The following is a 16,141-nucleotide window of genomic DNA, read 5'->3' as shown; positions in this document are numbered from 1 at the left end:
TGCACTATGCGAGTTTTGCACTGCAAAAGTTTTGCAACATGAGTTAAGGTGTCTGTAATCCAAAACTAGACGATATGAATTGTCTGGTTTGGAGACAAGAAACAAAGGGTTGTTCATTTGTGAGGTGCAAGTTTCAATCACCCCCTGGTATTCTAATTGATCTAGGATTTCTTTTACCTGTTTTTTAGCTTCTTGCTTAATTGGGTACTGTCTTTGTGCAGTAGGTTGTGATTTTAACTGGATTTTGTGAGGAGGAGAGTCCTCATCCCATCCTACGTGATTTTTATATAAAGCAGGAGCTTGAGCTACTGCCCACTTTCTAGCAAGTGTGTATTTTTTATGAATTGGGATATGATTTGAGAAGGCAGGCATAATTATTTCTTCGCCATGAGGGCAGTCCCTGACAAACTCTGGTGGCCAGTCTTTTTCAGCTAGAAGGATGTCATAGCCCTTGGAGAGATTATCCCAAAATAGTCCCCTTATTTTTCTAGTCTTATCCCCCTCTATACGTAATGTTATTTCATATATTTTGTGAGGTTTGCTAACTCTGGTGTCTGCAGTTTCCACTTGAAGGTATTCATTCGTGTCCACTGTCTCCAGATGATTCATAAGGACTTTGCGAGCTATGCTCACTTCTGCTGCGCTGTCTAGCATTGTCTGAGCCCATTCCCCGTTTTTCAGTTGTGTCCTCAGTATTCTCGGCATTGTTAACTACTTTAATACTGGCTACCTTCTTTTTTGGAAATTGTAATTTCTTATTTGGATGAGCAGGTTCCTTGTCTTTGGACTTGACGTGCCCTTCCCTGGGTTCCGATCGTCCTCTTCTTTCCGATTTCTGCGAGGAAGTCTGAAAAGATTGCAAGGGACGTGTATCAAAATCTTGATATCTATCCGGTTTCTTTATATTATCCCTATTTCTAAGGTTGTATTTTTTCACAGAGGGCTCACTTTGGGGAGACTTGGGTCCTTGGTCCGGAGATCTTTCTCTCCGCCGAGGAGACCTTCCTCTGGACTGGAATCTCTTTTCTTTTGGATTGGATTGTTTGTTTCCATCCCAGTTCTTCTTTTGACTGTTTAGATGATTTTTAATAAATATTTTTTCAGGACTTTCAATCAGTTGGGGTTTTACTGGTATTTCACCTAAACTATCTCTACCTAGTTCCTCATAGGATTTTTCTATAATTCTGGCAATTTCAGCTGGTTGGTCTGCTATATCTGTTTCTTTTAACCTTTGGCGGATCGCCACGTTTGCTGCTTCTCCCTTTATATTGGCTAGTAATATAGCCGAGACCTGCTTGAAGTCTTTCAGTAATTTCATACCAAGAGTTAAAGCGGGTTCTGGACCGTATTCGTCTTGAATTTGTTTTAGCACATCTGGTATTACCGAAATGGATGGAACACCATGCGTTTTTGTGTAGATGGAAGCAAAGACTGTACCCCAAGTGTCACAGTCCTCCACGTGTGGTGCGATTCCCATTGGAAGACAGATAGTCAGAATCCTGTGTTTATCCACAGGGGTGGTGTCTGGAAACACCGCCTCTATTTGGGTGATTTTTTGCGCTAACCAGAATGGTATTTGTTCCCTTTTAGCTGGTACTTTACCTAGGCAGGACTGTATGTTCTGTGGTGTAATTTTATTTGTGTTCCCCTGATGAGGGGTCAGCTGTGGAATTTTAATTGCTGGTTGGATTGTTGAAGTCCGCATTACATATTGGACTAATTGTCTATGTACTTTTGTTAATTGTTTTAGTTGTATTAGAAGATCTGCTGCAGACATTCTTTCGATGTCTGGATGTGGTGTGTATCCGGCTAGGACCGGCCACGTTGCTCCTGGTCTACCTAATGGACCGAGCCTGGTGATGTGATTGTTGTGTTTTAGGGCGCCATTAAACAAGAGCGCGTGCTCTTGAAATTTAAGTGGTACTTCCACCTCCTCAAAAGGAGTGTATTCATCAGGAGGTTCCTCTGTTTTGTAATAGTGGAAGACCTTTGTTACAGCATTTGCTGCTGGAAAGTGTATCCATGAATAGAATACCTCTGTCTGCCGATATTCGTGTGCCTCTATTACGAATATGACTGTGCCACCTCTAGGTGTCAGTCCATTTTCTATAAGTTTTAAAGTTATAGACCGGGATGAGTATTATATCCGGGTCTGCTTCTTGCATAGTATTATCAGCTGCTACGAGTTCAGCTGCTACTCTAGCTATCTCTCTTTCTTCTTCAGTGTCTGACATTCTACTGTCAGGAAGGTTATTTTGTTTGTTTGCAGATCAGGTTTCTTATGGGAACAAAGATTAGATGCACAATATTTTGGAACAGTGTATCCTTCAACGTTGACTAAACCAAGAACCATACATAGGAGTTTCCTCCTGCGAGGTTTGGCGGATATGACCTTTCACCCACTCCAGACGTCTTTGGAGTATTATGGGAAAAAAGGGGTCTGAGTGAAAAAGCACGACTGAGTTACTCTAATGTCTTGCGTTAGTTTTATTGCCTTTCCAAACGTTTGGGCGCCATGTAGTGTAGTTCCTATTATCCCAATAGGCTCTGCGCATTGGAATAATACCTTCAATAGTATAGGCCTAGACCAGACGTTAACTAGGTCTTCTATTGTCGATATTAGACTTAAAGTTTTGGGTTTGCCAGCTAGCTCAGAGTTCACTAGAAACTTTCTCGAATAGGCAAGGAGGAGTTGAACCTCCCTGGATAGACAAGAAGGGATTTAGTTTCTGACAACCATAGAACATGACAACTTTGCTCTCCCCTAATCAAGAGTGTATCTCTAGAGTCGTGTGAAAACAAAAGACAACTTATTTTACTCAGTCAGTACGTGCATTCTTAGTCTCACCAGATTGTAGAGAAAAGGAAGAGACGGGCGTGTTCAATAAAAAGATGGTATTTATTGATCAGTCTCTTTTCTCATACAAGAGAAATGAATCGATATTATCGCAATACTTATGGTTAAGTAAAGTGCATACAATAAAAGCAGAAGTATAAAATAATACTGTAAAAACATTTATATGGTTTCTAAGCCATAAGGTGGTTTAAAATGGATAAAATAGATACATACACATATACATTTGACTAATCGTACTCAACTGGTGTTTCTAACTACGCCTACCCCAGTGTACCTGACCTAAGCCTAATACGTGGGCGGGAATAGAAAGTAGCAGTTTAAGTTAAGTTTGTTTTGCCAAGTGACTGACTCAAGAATTCTCTGCAAGGGGTTATTCAGTTCTGTACCTTGAATCTAGGATGAATGAGGGATGGTATCTCTCGTCTCTGGTCTCGATATTCCAGGCTGCCTGCGAGGGCTACCCGGAAGCGCCGGAGCTGGATTTCTCGACAGGAGAAAGCAGCGTCTCGTTCTCAGCGCGTCAGGAAGGCGGGGCTGCGCCAGCGGGGTCTGCTCTGCTCTGGGCTTCGGCAAGTCTGGCTGCTCCGATCTCGTCACCACCGCGTGTGTTTGCTTAAGGCAATACCGGTAATATTTATACCTGTAAGGTGCCGAGATTGACGTAAGGATGGACATAGATACGTCAATAAGGATGTCATACGACTTGGTCGTTAGCACATTCTTTTGCTGAAGTTCTCGATGAAATCAAAACAATGGCCGCAGGGTTTTTCCCAGGTTGTCATAGGTTTGATTTGTTTTGAGAACTCCGTATGCCTTATCAGGGGCTGGAGGAATATCGCTTGTCTAATTAGATGGCAAGCGTTATGACCTAATCAGATAACACGTTCCTGTGCCGTAGTGTGGCTTAATCAGATAACGGTTTCTGCATCATGGGATGGCTGCTAGTTAACTTGTTAACCAGAACAGGGTCAGGAATAGGGGGATCGATACAGAACCTATAAGAATACATCACAATTGGAGGCAGAGCGGAGTTTGTGGCAGCAGATAATGTAAGCTCCTTGTCTTGCAAGGTCTTGTTTTAAGGGGGACAGGGTATCGAAAGGGTATCGAATGCTGCTGTGAGGTCGAGAAGAATTAGCAGGGTGGTATGACCTGCATCCACCTGCATACGGATGTTATTAAAAACCACCGTAAGAGTCGTTTCCATGCTATGCAGGCTTCTAAAGCCGTGTTGTGAAACATCCAGCACTTGATGGTCACTGAGATAAGAGGAGAGATGGAAATTAAGATGCCTTTCAAGGATCTTGGCCGGGACCGGGAGCAACGAAATTGGACTATAGTTCTTAAGCTCCGTAGGGTCAAGGAAAGGCTTCTTCAACAAAGGCTTTACCACTGCCGTCTTCCAGGACAGAGGGTATTGTCCCTCAGAAATAGCCACATTCAAAACGACAGTAAGATGTGGTGTAATTACGTCTCGGCAGCATTTTAATATCTTAAGGGGACATGGATCACGGGGAGAACCCGACTTAACGCCTTCAAGCAATCTGTCCGTGTCCTCAGGCGCTAATAATGGAAAAGTGAGGAGCCTGGGAAAAGTATCAAAGGGAGCCAGTTCCTCCATTGCTATGGTCAGAGACGTGGAATGTCCTACATTGGCAGCTTCAAGATTCTAATTTTGTCTCTAATTTTGGAAGCGTAAAAATCCGAAATTTTATCACAAAATAACTTTTTCAAATCAGCGGTATGAGTTGATGTCGGAACCGTAAGGGAATTAATGACCTTAAACAGTCCCCTGGAGGATTTAGATGAATCCATCATCTTTGAGTAGTAGAGCCTTTTTTCTTCCATAATAGCCTCCTTATAATGCTTCAAAGAGACCTTGTGGAGTTCCCTGTCCACAGGATCTAACTTTGAGTGCCATATCCTTTCTTGTCTACGACACGTTAATCTCAACTTTCTAAGTTTCTCCGAAAACCAAGGAGCAGAAGGTTTTAGTCTAGCCGAATAGTACTTCCTAACTGGCGCCAGATTGTCAAGAGCATCAGACAATTTTTGTGACAACTCCACAGCGACCTGATTAACATCAAGATGACTAGAGGGCTGGTAATCGTCGAAAAATCTAGAAAGAGCCGCCTTAGTTATGCAGCTAAGGTCTCTTCTTTCCATCCAATGTTTATGCTCTGAAATGTATCTCCGAGGTGAACCACTGCGTAAGTAAAAAGGTACAGCAAAATGATCCGACCATGTCAGTGGAACTGGGTCTCCCACCGAAATAAAAGGGTCATTGGAAAAAATACTATCAAGGGTATGACCCGCCACATGAGTAGGACTCCTGACCAATTGATTACAACCCCAGCCATTGAAAGTTTCAATCAGGGATTGAGTAACGCTACAGAGAGAGTTGTCCAAATGAAAATTAGAATCGCCAAGGAAGGTAAAGTTCGATCTATCTAAGAAAGGCTCCACAAGGCTACTAAATTTCTGGCCAAAGGCAATCCTGGATCCCGGAGGCCTATAGCAAAGAACACCGGAAAAACTTTCCGTCGGAAGGGAAGTAATGGAAAAATAAAGAGCTTCAAAGGGGTCAGAAGGTGAGGAAAGCTGCTGTTCACAACAGACCAGAGAATCCTTATAGAGGACAGCCAAGCCTCCGCTCCGCCGCCCTGGCCTGTCACATCTAGCAAGATGATAGCCTACCGGAATAGCCACGACAAGATCCGGACCTGATGAGTCAGAGGCAAAGGTTTCGGTGACAAAAACACAATCTGGTTTCCTAAGGGACACAAAGTCTTCAAATGCAATTTTATTCTTGATCAATGATCTAGTGTTAATAAGGTAACCTGACATTGCGAAATCGAGGCTTTGAGAATACGGAAGGGCCGGGCTAGATGTACATGGCGCCATAGCTGAATTATTCACTACCACCTTGCACAAAGTGCAGGTGAAACACTTTCTAACAGCTAGAGACTCGGGATCAATTGTATGGAGGCAGAGCGCTCTTACCGAGCATAGGTCCAGAAGTTCCTCTCTTGAGTAGCTGATGGATCCCTGATGATGTGTAGAGAGACCAGCATCTCTAGCCCCTGGCGCGAACTTGGCGCGAAGGGGCGCAATCTGGGCCCACTGCGCGCTCGATTCTGCATCCGGTTTTAAAGGATGGGGGGGCGACTAGAGCACCAACCTCCACTGGACTGGAAGTTGTCTCCCTCCACACAATCGGGACCAAAAAACCCGCGGTGGAACGGGGAGGACAACAGGTAAAATAGAAGACAATTAAAGCAGAGGTAACCACATGAACATTAGAGCCAATTTAAAAGAGAAGTTAGATGTTAAAATTCAGTGCATTTAATATAAATCGAATTCGGAATCAGCAGCAGCTAAAGAGTAGCATTAAAAGAATAGCAGCATTAGGAGAAGCACCCCCCTCACGCGCGTCCGCCGTGATATGATAAACAGGACTTTATATAAATAGTCTTTATTCTTTTTTAACACTGCTTTTGGACCATCAAAGAACCTCTGTAACATATTTTAAAGTGCTTTACTAATATGTTTCATGTTTTAAATGTGCTCTGATAAGAGAAGAAAATACCAGCTTTGGGGGATTTTTTGTGCTGGTGCATTAAAATACTAGTCAGACAAATTTAAAAAACAGCCAGGTAGCAACACCACAGGGTGGTTCTGGGTGCTGAACTGACTGCATGGATATAGTTAGGCTTTCCTGGTTTCAGTTTATATTTTTGGTTAATTCTGTTGTTTTTTTTCCAGTGTTTTCAAGTGATTTCAATACCTTAAAAAACAGTGGTTATCAGTAGTTACACATTTTTGCGCCATTAAAAACAACAGAAAGTGTTTTTACGGTGTTTATGGAAAGTGTGGATTTTACTATTGCTTGCTTTCTGCAGTGATTGTGCATGGCAGGGCTCAAAAATTTTTACTAGTCCTGCAAGTCTAGTACCTTGAAAAATTTCCTCGACCTAACAGCAATCTACTTGACCTCCGTCTCTGAAAGCAGAGCAAATGTGACAAGATAACAAGATTTAAAGGTATCTTTATTGCTCAATCACTTTGTGAGGCATTGCCTTTAAAGCTTGTTATCTTGTCACATTTGCTCCGTTTTTAGAGACAGAGGACAAAAGTTAGTTTATCTTCCTACTCACCAGAAAGGACGAGTAGGACATAAAAATAGCCGCCCTCATTAAATTTACCTTGCAAATGCGAGCAGTCAAATGGATTTTTCGAGACCTGCATGGTATATCGAGAGTGTACGTACACTGTAAATGAGGTCCAAATACATTTTTGCAAATCAATTTTATTGCAGTACACCATACTATACTTCTTCAGTGAGTCTTTGTTCATTTGCTCTCGCTCTTTCATTCTCAAGTAAAACTTTTTCTGTGAAAAGGCCCTCTCAACATTAGCACTTGAGACGTGCAACGCCAAAAACAGCCAGTACACAATTTGCTAACTCTGGCCACTGACATAGCTTTCCATGCCAATACTGGTGCACTTGAAGACTGCGATTCTCTGGACAGGTTCTGCAACATTTACGTTGAACTGGGCGCCTATGCACTAAGTGTTATTGAAGCGGTCAAAAATGAAGCAGCACTTTTAAAATTACAGAGAAAATTCCCGTTTATGGAAGGGTTCTAGAACTTGTAAGAGTGCCACAGTGAGGTTTCATTGACTTCAAATGCCATGGTTGGTGAAGAGACATTTCTATGCATCATTGCAAGCCATTTCTCATAAAGTGTAAAATAAAAGTTCCCGAATTGCGCTTTAACATTGCTTTGCTTACCAAGTGGCAAGCACTCTAACATGGAACATGTTGCAGTTCCAAAATCACTAAAGGTGTCGCCTAGCCTACTCTCAGGAGATGTTCCACATATACACCAATTATGCTGAACAATTGGCAGACAAGGGTGTTTTCAGACAATAGGTTTTTTAATTATGTCCACTACAGCAGTTATGTTTTCCTGTAAAAATCTAAGAATGTAGTACAGTGTACTTTTTTTCACATCACTATCAATATGAGACCAAAGATCCTCACATTTCTTTTTATTTCTTTTTTTGGGGGTTTATTTAAACAACGGTCAGCAGGTTCCAAGTAATCTTTCAACAAGCACAGTAAAGTACATTATCATCATAAGCATGTTAACAATTGCAATCATTAAATGAGGGACCGTGGCAATCAAAGTAGATAGGTATCAAATAGCAACAAGATACATTACAAGCATTCAGCAGTGTTATGATTAGTGATGGCAGAGCATTCTGTTCATGTCGACGCAAGCAACACAACGGGAGAGATTTTACGCAGCAGGTTTAACAGCTGCAGAAGAAAGGCACATCTGGAGAGCATACAGAGTGTGTGGGCCTATGAATCAGCAGCGACAGGGTGTTCCAACAAATATGACTGCAGCAGGCCCCATATATCGCGGGGTTGTGAGGAGCGGGGAGCAATTGGGCATATGTACAAATTTGTTCTGGTCAAAGAATCATATCGCCTAGCCACACCTTAAATTTAGGTGCATGGCCTCGACCCCACCGAAAGGCCACGCAGCGCTGTGTCAAAACTAGACAAAAGTACGCAAACTTTCTGTGGGTGACAGGAATATGTGCAGTATAGCCTAGAAGCGCAGTACGTGGTGATTTGGGAATAGATGTGGAGATCATGGAGTCCAGGGCCTTGAGAACTTGTTGCCAGTAGTCATACACCCCAGGGCACGTCAACACTAAATGTAGGAAATCTGCTTGTTCTGCCCGACACCTAGCACAGTATAGTATAGTATAGTAGCTGCGCTGGAGAAATCTGTAATGAATGATACGAAGCCTACTATTCGAAGAAACCTGTTCGATTTGTAAGCAGCAGTAGGACCACTGTTCATCAGTTAACTCCTGTCTCAAATCTGCCCCCCAAAGATCCTCAGATTTCTTACCTTTGGCATCATCACTCAGCAAAAATTCTGTAAAATGGATAATATAGCATTCACAGCGCCTTGGACTGAGAACCATCAGCTAAGTGACACAATTGGGATGACTTTATTTGATGCCACACAAATCACAAAAAGAGAAATATTTGCGTTTTAGTTCCTGCGTATAACAAAACAGTGCACCAGAATGGACTACAAAGTTAATAGAATTCTTCATTAACTCTGAAGATTGTAAAGATGCTTTCAGCATACCATCTAATAAGTGGCAAGGATCTCTTACAGGGATGCACTTCAGCTCAGCTATTAATTTTGTCAGGTCATCACACAACTTTTTCATATACGTAGCTGAATCACTGCAAATACAAACAAAATCACTCCAATCTATGTTGAACTTGGAAAGAAGCTTATAGCAGCAGCATTTCAAGTGACACTGCTTTCCATGTATTCCAAAAGTCTGGTGTTATGTTTTCACCACTATGCCATATGCTTGGTGATACCACTCTTTTCACATATACTTGTCACTATACCTTGCATTGAATGTTTAAAGCCTGAGGTGTTGGAAATTCCCCTACTATCAATACTGACTTTCTAGAAACGGGGGGCAGACGTATCAAGGGGTTTACCCATTTTCTGTGGGTAAATGTGATGGCACATATTGGGAAAGATTCTTATGAAACAAGACATTTTACCTATCAGTGAAAGAATCAAATGCATCCAAAATATCAAATATGATGTTGATATGTCCTGATTCTCAACAGTTTATAAAATAATTGAACCAGACCTAAAACATGCTCCTTTAGACCAAAGACCACAAAACCGAAAAACAGAGAAAGGGGCCTCGCTGTTTTCAGAGGCTCCTGCGCTGGGGAATATTTTTTTAAGAGTAAGGGGCCTCGCTATTTTCAGGTGCTCCTGCGCTGGAGGGCTGGGGAATAATTTCTTAAGAGAAAGGGGCCTCGCTGTTTTAAGAGGCTCCTGAGCTGGAGGGCTGGGGAATCATTTTTTAATAGAAAGGGGACTCGCTGTTTTCAGAGGCTCCTGCGCTGGAGGGCTGGGGAATTATTTTTTAAGAGAAAGGGGCCTGGCTGTTTTCAGAGGCTCCTGCGCTGGAGGGCTGGGGAATTATTTTTTAAGAGAAAGGGGCCTCGCTGTTTTGAGAGGCTCCTGCGCTGGAAGGCTGGGGAATCTTTTTTAAGAGAAAGGGGCCTCGCTGTTTTCAGGTGCTCCTGCGCTGGAGAATAATTTTTTAAGAGAAAGGGGCCTCGCTGTTTTCAGGTGCTGCGCTGGAGGACTGGGAATAATTTGGTAATAGAAAGGGGCTTAGCTGTTTTTCAGGTGCTCAGCTTGTAGGACATTGTCACTTTGGCCCTGTGTCCTTCCCAAGAACAATATACTCCCACTTACATTCCTTGTGTGTTTCATGAAAGGGCACGTCCCGCGAATGTGGGCCACTTTTTTCGTCAGTGCCCGGGCCAAATTGTGATCCCAATCTGACCCTGGCAAAGCCACACTGATTCTGGCAGATACGAATGGCGCTAGAATGGAATTCAGCTGGCTGGGATGGCTCTGATGGAGATAAGGAGGGTTAGAGTGCATTACGGAGGGTAGATCTGCCAACACAATGGGCGCCCCTGGCTGTTTCTGATCCTGTCAGTTTAGTTAGGCTACACGGGGTGGGTCAGGCTACTTCTGATTGGCTGTTAATGGTGTTAAAATGGACAATATTGCCAGGTTAGTGCTTCGAATTGCCCAAAAGGTGGTAATTTGTGATATTTAGCTTTCAATATGGATTTCATTGCTTATTCCTAATCTTGATAAAGAGTCGCCCTTTTTGTCACACACTGACCGTAGAATGCCACTCACGTGTACACTAAAACCAGGGATATCTCACACATAAGCAATCTGAAAACTTGGCAGCTATGCATGAACCCCATTCCCTTTAAGAGGGAACGCTACATGTACCAGTTTTTCCCTGGAAGTGCCACACGTCTGGAACTCCCTCCCTCAGAGCCTCTGCTTGACCCTTATCACTTCAAAATGACCTGAAAGTTGCCTAGGGAACTTTTAATAGTCATTTGGGTTAACTGCCTATACTTCTCGCTCTGGAAGGGTTAAAATCATCTGCTTAATTGTGTTGTCTCTATTCTATTGTATTGTATTTACTGTAAAGAGCTCTGATGCCCCCTGGGGCTAGTCCGCGCTACACAAAATTGCAATGAAATAAACCTACCCAGCTGAGCTCTCTGTCCCCAAGTTTCGCTCCGTGCTTGGTGATAGTCTGTAGTATTTTGGATTTAGGCGGCTCGCACTGGTCATGTCACGTGACAAACTTCAGGAAACCTCGTTGTTTTGGAAGTTGCTGCTGCTTACCTAATTTATGTACAACATTATACTCAAGGTCGTAAATTCCCATAGCACAATCTTTCCATCTTAATTCTTATGCGTAGAAATAACAGGAAACTGGAGTTGATTAAAATAAACGTCCGGATAATGGCATTTTCTGTTATGTATTAATTCTTATCTTCAGTACGTTCTTTTGTAGTCATTCATGGTTATTATGTAGGTGTAACTCGTTTCGGACGTTTCTGCCAGCACGTGAGTGTTTCGATCTTTTTTTCGAAGGACTTTGCGCTTGTTTTTATGCTTCCGGGAGGCGAATCCACACGTGATTTCGCCGGGGCTAATCACTATTCAGAATGGAGGCAGGAGCAGTGGTGTACTGGAAGTAAGGTGGGCGAGGAGCGCTTTACATAATAAGCACTAGCTACACCACACACGGACCCTCATATTTTCCTTAAGGTCCGGAGGGATTCAGCGATTTGGCCAGAATAACAGGATGTTGAACCAATGCCGAGACTTGTACCTGGTTCACCATGTTCGAAGTTGGTAGCTCTGGTCGTATTACGAGATCCTCTACCTTGACCGACATCTTGAGTATATGACAGGGCCACTTTCACCATGTCAGTTCTGCTCTCTGGAGTCCCTAGGCTTCCGCCTGTCACCTTTATCGCACAGTGCGTGACCTTCAGCTGGCATATGCGACGCACTGTATGCCTCGTTCCATGGAAGCCTATTTTGTTCAAAGCTGCCAAGGTTTCAGATTGCTAGGTGTCTCATTTTCATGATTTCATTATAATTATGAGTGGCATTTCAACGACTATGAGTTACACTTGCTCACAAGCAAAATCAAGCAATGAAGATGAGGGAAAGAGATACATATCAGAAATTACACCCCTCCCTCCTTTATAATTCACGAGGGACTATTTTTAAGCACTGAAAAGTTTGCTGTCTTTCAGCACGGCACCGGAGGCACTGCAGTCAGATCTTTTGAGATCCTGCTTCAGCAGAGATGACTGTAAAAGCTTGTCTGCTCTCCCAATGGCCACCATGAGGAAAGGCAGCAAACTGGCAGCACACAGGGATCGGCATTTCACTGTTGGTTAACCAAGGCAGCGAAGTATTATATGGTGAAAACTAAAGTGTACTCACAGAGGAGCCACTGTCTTTCAACGTGGTACTCGCAGCGGCAGACTCACTGTCAGCACTCATTATCTGCGCTCATGCACAATCAATCAGGGTATTGTAAAGCTTGCTACTCAACTGTGAGGGTATCAAGGCGCTTGGGCGGAGGGGGGCAGGGGGTCAGCAGTTCTGTTTAGACGAAGAGCCAGTCTTGAGTGCCTTCCTGAAGGTGTTCAGGGAGGGGGCGTGTCTGATGTCGATTGGGAGTTTGTTCAAGACCTTGGAGGCGATGTGGGAGAAGACTCTACCCACTGATTTGACTTTGTGGATGCGTCAGGTTTCAACGAGTGCGAGGTTGGCGGATCGGAGGTTCCTTTTGGGTATGTGGAAGATGATTTTGTCGTTGCGGTATTGGGGACGGTGTTGAGTAGGCATTTGTAAGCGTGGGTTAGTACCTTGAACGAGATTCTCTTCTTAACGGGGAGCAAGGGGAGGTTCCCTAGGTGTTGGCTGATGTGCTTGTGTCGAGTGATTCCCAGGACGAGTCTGGCGGCTGTGTTCTGTATCGTCTGGAGCTTGCGTATTAGGGACTTGTTAATGCCGACGTAGAGGGCGTTTCTGTAGTCTGGTCTGCTGGTGATGAGTGCATGGGTAACCTGTCTTCCTTGGGTCGGTGGGGATCCATTTGAAGGTCTTACGGATGGTGTTGAAGCAGCTGGAGGTGATGGCGTGGACCTGTCTGTTCATGGAGAGGGAGGAGTCGAGAATGATGCCGCGGTTACTTGTGTGCTCCGTGGGGCTGCCAAGAGCAGTGAGCCACCAGGTGTCATTCCATGCCGATGGGGTGGCGACGCGGACGTCTGTGTTCTCTAAGTTGAGCTTCAGGCATCTGTTGCTCGTCGAGACTGTGACTTTCTGTATTTTTTCCCGGAAGTTGACTCTGGTGGTGTTGTGGTCCTTAGTTAGGGAGAGGATGAGCTGGGTGTCGTCGGCGTAGGATACTATGCTGAGGCCGTGCTGTCGGACGATGGCTGTGAGGGGGGCCATGTAGATGTTGAAGAGGGTTGAGCTGAGCAATGATCCCTGGGGCACTCTGAATGATTGATGTGGGTTTGGAGAGGAAGGGTGGCAGTTTGATCCTTTAGCTTCTGCCTGTGAGGAACAATCAGATCCAGTCGAGGGCAGTTCCTTGTATGCCGCCGTCATGAAGTCTGGCAGCGAGTGTACGGTGGGAGACGGGGTCTAAAGCTGCTGATAGGTCGAGTAGAATCAGGGATGCGGTGAGGCCTTGCTCGAGGAGGGTGTGAATGTCGTCTATGGCGGCGAGTAGGGCAGTCTCGGTGGTGTGGTTGCTTTGGAATCCTGATTGCCAAGGGTCAAGGATGGCGCTGTCCTCGATGAATCTTGTCAGTTCTGCGTTGACGGTTTTCTCTGCAACATTCGCTGCGCATCTCCAACGCACTGAATTTACATTCTCAAATGTATATGTACTCAGACAAAAAGCTGTGCCTCGACCTCTACACACCTGATATTACGACGAATGTGCACTCATACTTCTGCCATTGCCGCACATGTGAGATTACCACGAAACCTGTACCTTCTCTGTATCTTGTGAATTTGCATCTGCACATCTGACACCCCGTGTACCACAGAACACGCACAGAATTCTCTCCAAGTGTGTACACACATGCCTGTGAGCCAGCACTCCCATATTGAAGCAGAGGCATTTTAGGTGGGAGACAGCTACAATGAAGCAATTTTTAGCCTAAAAAATTGGGAGTCTCTGGCCTGAGTAGGGTCTGTTGTATATGCATGTTTTACTTAAGGTATGTGCAACAGAAACTCGGGCTGATTGAAGCCTCATAGACCATTCAAATTGCCGACTTTAGACGTTGTGTGTAACACGATAACAAGCACATTGGTAAATACACTTCAGTTCATCTTAGTAGAAGCTTGCATTTATGCTCCTCTTAAACGATCTTATTTACATATGTAATCTTTTTGTTTACCTGTAGCTGTGCAGTGACTCTACTAATCAGCCCAGAGCAAAGCACATTAAGCTGATATGCATCCCAAATCTTCAGGCCTTAGCATAACACAGTATGTGGTAGAATGCGCGCATGGCCGGCCATGAGGACATTGGACCTGCAAAACAGTCAGTTAATCTTATCTGCCCGCGCCTAAAAACTGGTGCTATTTAAAGCGTTTTGTCGGTTCAGGCTCGCACTGTATAAAAGTGCATAAATAGACGACAAAGAATATCGGAGTCAAGTGTTCTCAAAACACAGAAACTGTTAACTGCTGCCTATTCCATAGAACGCATATAATACCAGGAACAACTGTAACTTAAACCATTTAAAAGATTTTTTAGCTCTGCAGCCCATGGTATTAATCGAAACTTGGGTGGCTGGTACTTACTTTGAGTCGTTTCCCACCTGCCTTTTTAGTCTAGGGCTCTCCTCCGAGTCTGTTGTTGTCCAGTGACAGACCCTCTTCTGGGCATTCTTTGCAACCGCCGGTCACCAGCTCCATGATGTGAGCTTGGTAATGAGTAATTGAATTCACTGCAGGCTCACAAGGTTTGAGACAGTGCGCAACGGCAGCCAGGCAGGTGTGAGCAGCAGGTAGCGCCGAGAGCTCCATAATTGCGGCGGCGCCCGCAAAGCCAGCCCGAGACGCTTCCTTTCAAAACAAACTCCCCGCCGTCGAGACTACTGGTTGTATAATCACACTGAGCACTACCGTGACATCAGGCTGTGAGCACCACGCCACAGAAAATATTCACAATAAAACATTGTTGCACTGTGCAGTAAGCCTACCAGCAGCCTTAACTCATCTGCAAAACCCAAGCCTGCATGTGAACAGCAGCTCGCACAACAAAGGCGCCACTCTGCCACTCCATAATATAGTTTAGACAACGCTTCAGAAAGGCTACTGAAGCACTATGTTTCAGCGTGACAATGCATTTCAGTGCGATGATGCGGAGCACCACACTGAAATGCGTTAGTCTAACGCCTGAAGGGTGGTACTTGGCAGAACTACCTCTTGCTTGCCTGCCTGCCTTAGGACATTGCAAAGTCTAGTAAGTGGGGCTACAGCTCCTTAACCTCTTATGCTGATCTGCTGGATGTTTCCTCTTAGACGGCACGGTAGCTGAGTCACTCCATGGTCTGGAGAAGACCCAGAGGGATGGTCCGATTGACTCTAGAAACAGGCCCTGATAATCCCCCGCCCCCTTCTCTCCCCCCCCCTAGAGTTTTTCGCTACACATTGCTTTTTATCAGGTGGCTGATTTTTGGAGAAATGTCAAAGGCTGCGGGACATTGGGGCAGTTTCTATTCACAAAGTTAGTTCCTATAATTTCTCTTGTAATGATCATCACTGGACTAGCAGGTTTCCGAATTTTACATTGTACTTGGTATTTTACTGTTTAATAGTTTTTCATATTAAGTTTAACAAAAAGTAACTCAAGTCAACACGTGTTTCGCGAACTATTACTTCATTTGTTGCTTCAACAGGACTCCCAGTAATGGTATTGGGTAACGTTCCAGTGATAGCTGCTTGTGATCTTGTCTATGCCTGTTATCATGCTGAAAAATTGGGTGATGGGTGTGCGCACCACTCGTGTTTTTTTTTTTTTATTTCATTTCACGGCCGCATGGCTTTACTTTTAAGACTGCGCAGCCAATGCTTGTTTCTAACAGTAAAATCTCCCTTCCCCGAGGTTTGCTTCCTTCCCAAAAGAGATTTCACAACCACCCCAGTTCCGCTAACAGCTCACTGCGGTGACCGGAATCTGTAGTGGTTTGTTTCTGTGCTGTATGCTGCCGCGCTCCTGAAAGCGCGCACCTCTCAGTCCGTGGGTCCTCACTCTGGCGTGCGATGTCCGTGGAGG

The 16,141-nt window shown here is 44.3% G+C and overlaps 1 protein-coding gene across 5 annotated transcripts in view; it reads right to left on the bottom strand.

The window, feature by feature from the left end:
* Positions 1–14,732, bottom strand: part of SLX4IP (SLX4 interacting protein) — a 627,226-nt gene extending 612,494 nt beyond the window's left edge. For 2 of the 5 annotated variants that reach the window (XM_078649538.1, XM_078649534.1), the window contains exon 1: positions 11,155–11,286. The gene's annotated coding sequence lies outside the window, so the exon portion shown is untranslated. Of the gene's footprint in view, positions 1–11,014; positions 11,287–14,664 lie in introns of those variants that run through there. The other 3 variants (XM_078649537.1, XM_078649533.1, XM_078649535.1) reach the window with 2 other exon arrangements.
* Positions 14,733–16,141: the final 1,409 nt, after the last annotated feature.

This window comes from Lissotriton helveticus, chromosome 6, assembly GCF_964261635.1.
Source record: "Lissotriton helveticus chromosome 6, aLisHel1.1, whole genome shotgun sequence".
Taxonomy (NCBI): Eukaryota; Metazoa; Chordata; class Amphibia; order Caudata; family Salamandridae; genus Lissotriton; species Lissotriton helveticus.
The sequence above is the reverse complement of the archived record's forward strand: the minus strand, read 5'-3'. Positions and strand labels throughout refer to the sequence as shown.